The following is a 6219-nucleotide window of genomic DNA, read 5'->3' as shown; positions in this document are numbered from 1 at the left end:
ATTGAGTCAAGAGATCAAATGACACATTTCTCTGGATGTATCTGTGTCACAGGACCTCTTTTAAAGTGGTGAAAAGCAAGAACATTACTTTTCAGGAGTAAAGTGTCTCTGACTCAGGCCATGGCGTTTTCATTGCCTCAGTCATGTGAAAGTTGGGCATTGACTGAGGAAGGCTGAAGAAGAATTCGTGCATTTGAATTGTGGTGCTGGAGAAGAATATTGAAAGTACTATGTCTTGAAAGAAGTAAAATCAGAATGTATCTTAGAAGCAAGATGGCCAAAAATAAGAAGTTTCTTGAGAAGATGGACACAGTAGCTGCAAGGATAGTTCACTCATGAGAACAATTGTGTGGATGGTGAAAGACTGGAGTGATTTTGTTCTGTTCTACCTAGGGTTATTTTGAGTTGGAATCAACTCAACAGTTCCTACAATAACAATAATGACTTTGCTCAGCATATTGTTCTCTGGGTATGTCCACGCGGTGAGGTGCCTCACGTCAATGTTTTAACTATGCATTGTGTTTAATAATGTTTTTATACCCAAGGATTTTAGCCATTCTTCTACTGATGGGTCTGTTTTCAGCTTTTTTTCTATTGTGAACAGTGCTACCATGTACATAGGAGTGCATATATCTGTGTATGTTATGTCTTTCACTTCTTTAGGGTATTTAACCTTCAGTGGTATTGCTTGATCATATGGGATTTTCATTTCCAGTTGTCTTATGTGGAACCATAAATCTTTCCACAATGGCTGGACATGTTTACTTATCCACCAGCTGTGCATGTGAATTCCAATCTCTAAATCCTCTCTGGCATTTGTTGTTTTCTGCTTTATTGAATTGGGCTGTCAGTGGTGTGATGTGACATCCCATTCCCATTGCTGTTTAGAATTACACTCAGGTGGCAGTGATCATGCACATTCTCACATGTGTTTGTTAGCCACCTCAATCTCATTTTTGGTGAACTGTATGTTTACATATTTTGCCTATTTTTTCATAAATATCTTTTTTCTTATTGAGGTCTTGCAGTATTCCATAGATATTAGAGATTAGTCCCTTGTCTATTGTGTTATTACTAAAGATTTCCCACCCCACCCCCAGTTCATCATCTCTGTTTTTACTCTTTTGGTGAAGTGTTTAGGGTCACATAAGTATTTTACTAGTAGTAGGTCTCAGTCATCTATTTTGCCTTTTGTTGTATGTGCTTCCTTAGTTATATGTGTTAGACAGAGTTCTCTAGAGAAACACAACCAGAACACTAATAATTATATTTATATTTATACAGCTAGATAGATAACATAAGAAATAAACAGTTAATTAAATTATAAAGCAGTACAAATAGCTCATTGAAACTCACTCCCATGAGACAGTTGTGAGGCACTGACAGTCCTTCAAGTCTTGAGGGCCGCCAGGTAGTCCTCTGTAGAGCAATTCAGGCTATCTGGCCACAGGCAGCAAACAGCAAGGCAGGTCACCAACAGTCAGCCAGATGACAGGGTCCAACAGTCCCCAGCTCAAGAGATGTAAAATTCCAATAGTGTGGTGAAACAGGTCTTGAAAGGACCTAAAAATAAAAGTGACACAGTCCATGGGTTAGGTGTCCCACAGGTATTGTAGCTTGCAAATTGAGACACAGAATAAGCAAGGCAGCCACACACTGGTCCGATGGTCAAAGTGCAAGAGATAAGAGAGGTGAGGCTCGCAGAGCCATTTATCTCTCCGCCCTTCAATTAATTCCACATGTGTTCATTGGCCATGTTGGTACCATAAACGTTAACTATCTCAGTTATATTGGATAGTTTGTGTATGCCCTGCAATTCATCCCTTCAATTAGTTCCTATTTTCAAAATTGATGATCTTTACAGCTCTAGCGTTTACATTCAGGTCTTTGATCCAGTTTGTTTTTGCAGATGGGGTGAACTGTGGGTCCTATTTGATTCTTCTGTAAATGGAGATTCAATTTTGATAGCACCATTTGTTGAGGAGACTATCTCCCATTTAATAGTTTTTGACCCTTTGTCAAAGATCCACTGCCTATAGGTGGATGCATTGATTTATGGGTTTTCCTATTCTGTTCGGTTGGCCTATGTACCTATCATTGAACCAGTTCCAAGCTGTTTTGACTGTTGTGGCTGTGTAATAGGTTTTATGGTGAGGTAATATGAGGCCTCATACTTTGTTCTTCTTTAAAAGTTCTTTGCTTATCCTGTGTCTCTCTCCTCTCCACATGAATTGACTTCAATATGAAATGGCTGCATCAACGGGCTCAGGCATCAGAACAAATGTGAAGATGGAGCAGGACCATGCAGTGTTTTGTTCTATTGTGCCTCGGGTTGCTATGGGTTGGAGCAGGCTCAATGGCACCTAACAACAACCAGAAGTTAGGATTTAGATTTTTCCATTTCTTTACAATGAAGTTGGCATCGGGATGGGGAATGCATTGCATCTATACATTGCTTTTATAGTAGGGGCATTTTTATAATATTAAACCTTCCTATCCATCAACATGTAATATGCTTCCATTTGTGTAGGTCATTTTTGGTTTCTTATTCCCCCAGTTCCTTATTTTTCTTGCTGAAATCGCTCTTTACCATGAAGATACTGAATGATGAGAACTCTAATCTTTCTCCCAAGAAAATAAGAAAGGCTTCCCTAAGCACGGAAGAGGGAACCAGGTATTTCTTTGAAGGGTCTCTTCAAAATGCAGACCTTTCTATACATTGCTGACAGTCTGATTCCAACTCATCACCATGCTGTCAGCTGAGGCGGAATAGCCTCATGGGGCTTTATCACCTGAAAGAAATTTAGGAAACAGTCTAACTCTATTGCATGCTATGTGAGTACCAAACAGCCTGATGGCACCTAACAACAACAACAAGGAAGGCACATTTAAGGACCACCACCTTTTTGCTTTTTGGACCACTGCCAGCAGTTTGATTTCCTGCTTCTCTTCATTGTTAGCAAGTGGTGGTCAAGAGATGCTCGGCTTTAAACTCTACTGTCATTGTAGTTTTCTTTTCAAAGATTTGGTGCTTAAATGTTAGGGTGACAGAGGCCAGCAATGTCCCCATTATGTTTCCCACAGGAGCTGTCTGCTTCCAGTCCTTGGTGCCTGAGAGTCTCAGTCTCATGTTCTCTTCTCTCCAGAGGGGCTTTGCAGTTATGAGTCACTTGGAGGTCCAAGGTCACAGAGACGCGACAGAACCCCACGTGGGACACATCTGTGGAGGCTGATTAACGAGCCCTATGGGCAGTCTCGTCGCCTTGCCTTGTCACAATTGGCCAGCCCCTCTGTCCTCACTCTGCAGCTGGGGAGGAGAGTCTGGTTACAGGGAACTTTGGTGACACTCAGACTGGTGGGAATTATTGCATAGACAAGATGAGCAGGGAGGAAGTGGGAGGCCAATTCATGACCAAGGGTGGAAGAAACAGGTGGACCCACAGCTATGTCCTCCTTGATGTTCCATGGGTGTTTCAAGGTGCCTGGGAGAGTGTTCAGATCTCCCGTGGTTTAATCTGGTAGGAAAGTAGATGGCCAGCCATTAGGATTGGAGTGGTGATCATGATTGGTGCTTTGGTAGAGGACAGGCCCAGAGGGGGAGCTTCAGCCTGACCCTGAGGGAAGTAGCAGTAAGGATGAGGCTGGAGCTCACACACTAGTCCCTCAGATTCCAGGGTGGATGGGCTACTTGATTTCTCACGGTGGTCACCTTAGGGGACACAGAGGATTAGCACTTGACTGCTAGCCTCAGGTTGGCACCACAGAAGAAAAGACCTGGCAGTCTACTTCTGGTAGAATGTCAACCCAGAAACTCCCACAGCTCCTCTCCCTCATGCCGCAACACCATATGTTAGCATCAACTCTACAACAACCGGCTTTTTCTCTAGGTGGTCTGGTCCTCACACCAGCTTCACCAATAGGTAACTGCAGGTAGGACCCAAGATTGTGCAGATAGCAAATCAGAGAAGGGAGTCAGGATGGCTCAGACCATAGTTTGTGGTCCTTTCACAGAACTCATGCCCCTGGGCCGCAACGAGAACCACAGGAGGGAACGTTTGATTCACTCAGAATGCATCGAAAGTTCACTGGGAGTTCCTGACTGATCAGGGAAAGATGAGACAAGGGAATGAGTGGGAGGGTTGCGTCAAGCGGGTGGTCGATCAGAGCCAGTCGCCTGTGACACGGTGAGAACGGGAAGCCTAGGAAGAAAATTCCCACCAGATGAGAAAATGCAAAGCCAGTGAGTGTGTAGAAGAGAGAATCTTACCTTTCATTTCCTCAGTGGCTTAATGGTAGATGCTAGCTTTATGAAACTCAGGAGGAAATGAAAGACAACTTGAAGCTTAATTTAGATGAAAATGCAAGGCTAAATTATGATAATATTTTAATTATCTTTTTAAAATTTCCTTCTGTGGTCCACAAAGAACAAGGCTATTTTAATTGTAATGATTTTATGTACTGTAGTAGAAATTTGAATCCAGTAACTATGACACAACTTTCTGAATATCTGGTAGAGAATTTCATAGGCTAGCTAAAAGGAGCAAGTTGGTGGACAAATGAAATAAAAAGATGGTAGAATATTTCCATGAATTTTTCAAGTCCCCTTATATTTCAATAAATTAATTTGCTTATGAAAGGATTATTCTTAATGTCAGCCCACTGTCATAATGCCCTTTTGGGTTCTAAAAGGAAATTCTTTCTCCCGGTCTTGTATATTGTACCTTTTTTTCTTCTCAGGATCATTGACATTCCATCTTCTCAGGAACTCTGTAGTTTCATCATGAATCCTGGACACTGGCTCTTTCTCATCCTTCCCCTTGCCTCTGGTAAGGACAAGTGGAAGAAGGCCACGTGTTCATGCTAGCAGCTATCCCAGGGCCTCCCAGCAGAGCAGGGAACACGGCAAAGCCAAAAGAAGGGACAGTCTGTAGAGCTCTAAAGGCTCCAGGTACATTTGAAATCTGAGGAGCATCATATGTTTCATCTCTGAACACTTTTTTGGCAGCTAGAGCCTGTTAGGAAATGAAATGTATTTGGAAGTCAAGAAAGTAACACAGAGGTTTGAAAAATGTGTCTTGCTGATATAATAAAGTTAAGGATCTTGACTGAGATCATTTGGGCTTATTTGGGCCAGTTCTAAATCCAGTGACAAGTGTGCTTATAAGAAGAGGAAGACAGAGAGAGAGAGAGAGAGAGAGAGAGAGAGAGAGAGAGAGAGAGAGAGAGAGAGAGAGAGAGAGAGAGAAAATGTAAAGACGGAGGTGGAAATTGGAGGGACACAGTCCTAAGTGAAAGCCTCATCAGGAGCTGGAGTCTTTAAAGAAAATGAAGCACTGCCAACCCCTTGGTTTCTCACTTTGGACCTCCAGACCCGCGAGAGAGAAATACGGGGTTGTTTTCTTGTTTTGTGCAGGAGGTAGAACAATTGTTGTTTGGTTTGCCCAGGAAAGGAGAACTCTAATGGGTCTCTCTATTTGGGTAACATTGATCTAGAAGGGAGAAATATGGGTGATAATTCTATGCAAAAATGAACGGAAAACGTATCAGAGGTGGTTTTTTATGTTGAAGATTCTAATGATCTGATCCCTTTGGCTGGGTAGAGGGAAGAGAAGATGTTAATGCTGAGAGAAAATACAGTCCTTCCCCATCTGTCTCAGTCTTTCCAGGCAGTTGTCATGGGAAATCAGAGATGGCATCTTTAAGAAACAATTCTGGAAGCCAGGGTTCAAATCCTGGTCTTGGCTGTGCCAAATGTTTCGGAGTCTCTCTCCTGACCACCCATCAACACAGCCTCACATGCAGCTTGGCTCCTGGCTTGAGTGTCTCTGGTTCTAGTCTGTTCTTTCTGTAAGACACCGCAACCATCAACCAAACCTCCTGCCCAAACAGAAGAACAACTCGGTGTGTCTTCCAGAGAGGAGTTTGGTGGCTTCCTTAGAATGGCAGGTGAAGAGATCCAGGCAGATTGTGTGAGAGAGCACCACCCACCTCGCAGCATTATAAACTTTCACCCTGCATGTTTCCAAGAAGCCAAGGGTGCAGGAACAAAGACCACTCCCCTTTTTTGACCTCCCATCACAACCTCTAAGCTCACCCCCTGATTCTCTTTCCTGGCAGGCCCTCGCAGGTGCCCTTTCCCATTGTATGGTCCATGTTGTTCAAGTCCTTTGCCTGAACATTCCTTGAGCAGAAAGGAAATGAACACCCCTAATTCTTTGG

The 6219-nt window shown here is 43.0% G+C and overlaps 1 protein-coding gene across 1 annotated transcript in view; it reads right to left on the bottom strand.

Moving 5' to 3' along the window:
* Nucleotides 1–1258: 1258 nt before the first annotated feature.
* The window catches only part of LOC142438810 (zinc finger MYM-type protein 1-like), a 64948-nt gene continuing 59987 nt past the window's right edge, over nt 1259–6219 (bottom strand). The window contains exon 5 of the transcript XR_012782813.1: nt 1259–1563. The gene's annotated coding sequence lies outside the window, so the exon portion shown is untranslated. The remainder of the gene's footprint in view (nt 1564–6219) is intronic.

This window comes from Tenrec ecaudatus, chromosome 2 (assembly GCF_050624435.1).
Source record: "Tenrec ecaudatus isolate mTenEca1 chromosome 2, mTenEca1.hap1, whole genome shotgun sequence".
Taxonomy (NCBI): Eukaryota; Metazoa; Chordata; class Mammalia; order Afrosoricida; family Tenrecidae; genus Tenrec; species Tenrec ecaudatus.
The sequence above is the reverse complement of the archived record's forward strand: the minus strand, read 5'-3'. Positions and strand labels throughout refer to the sequence as shown.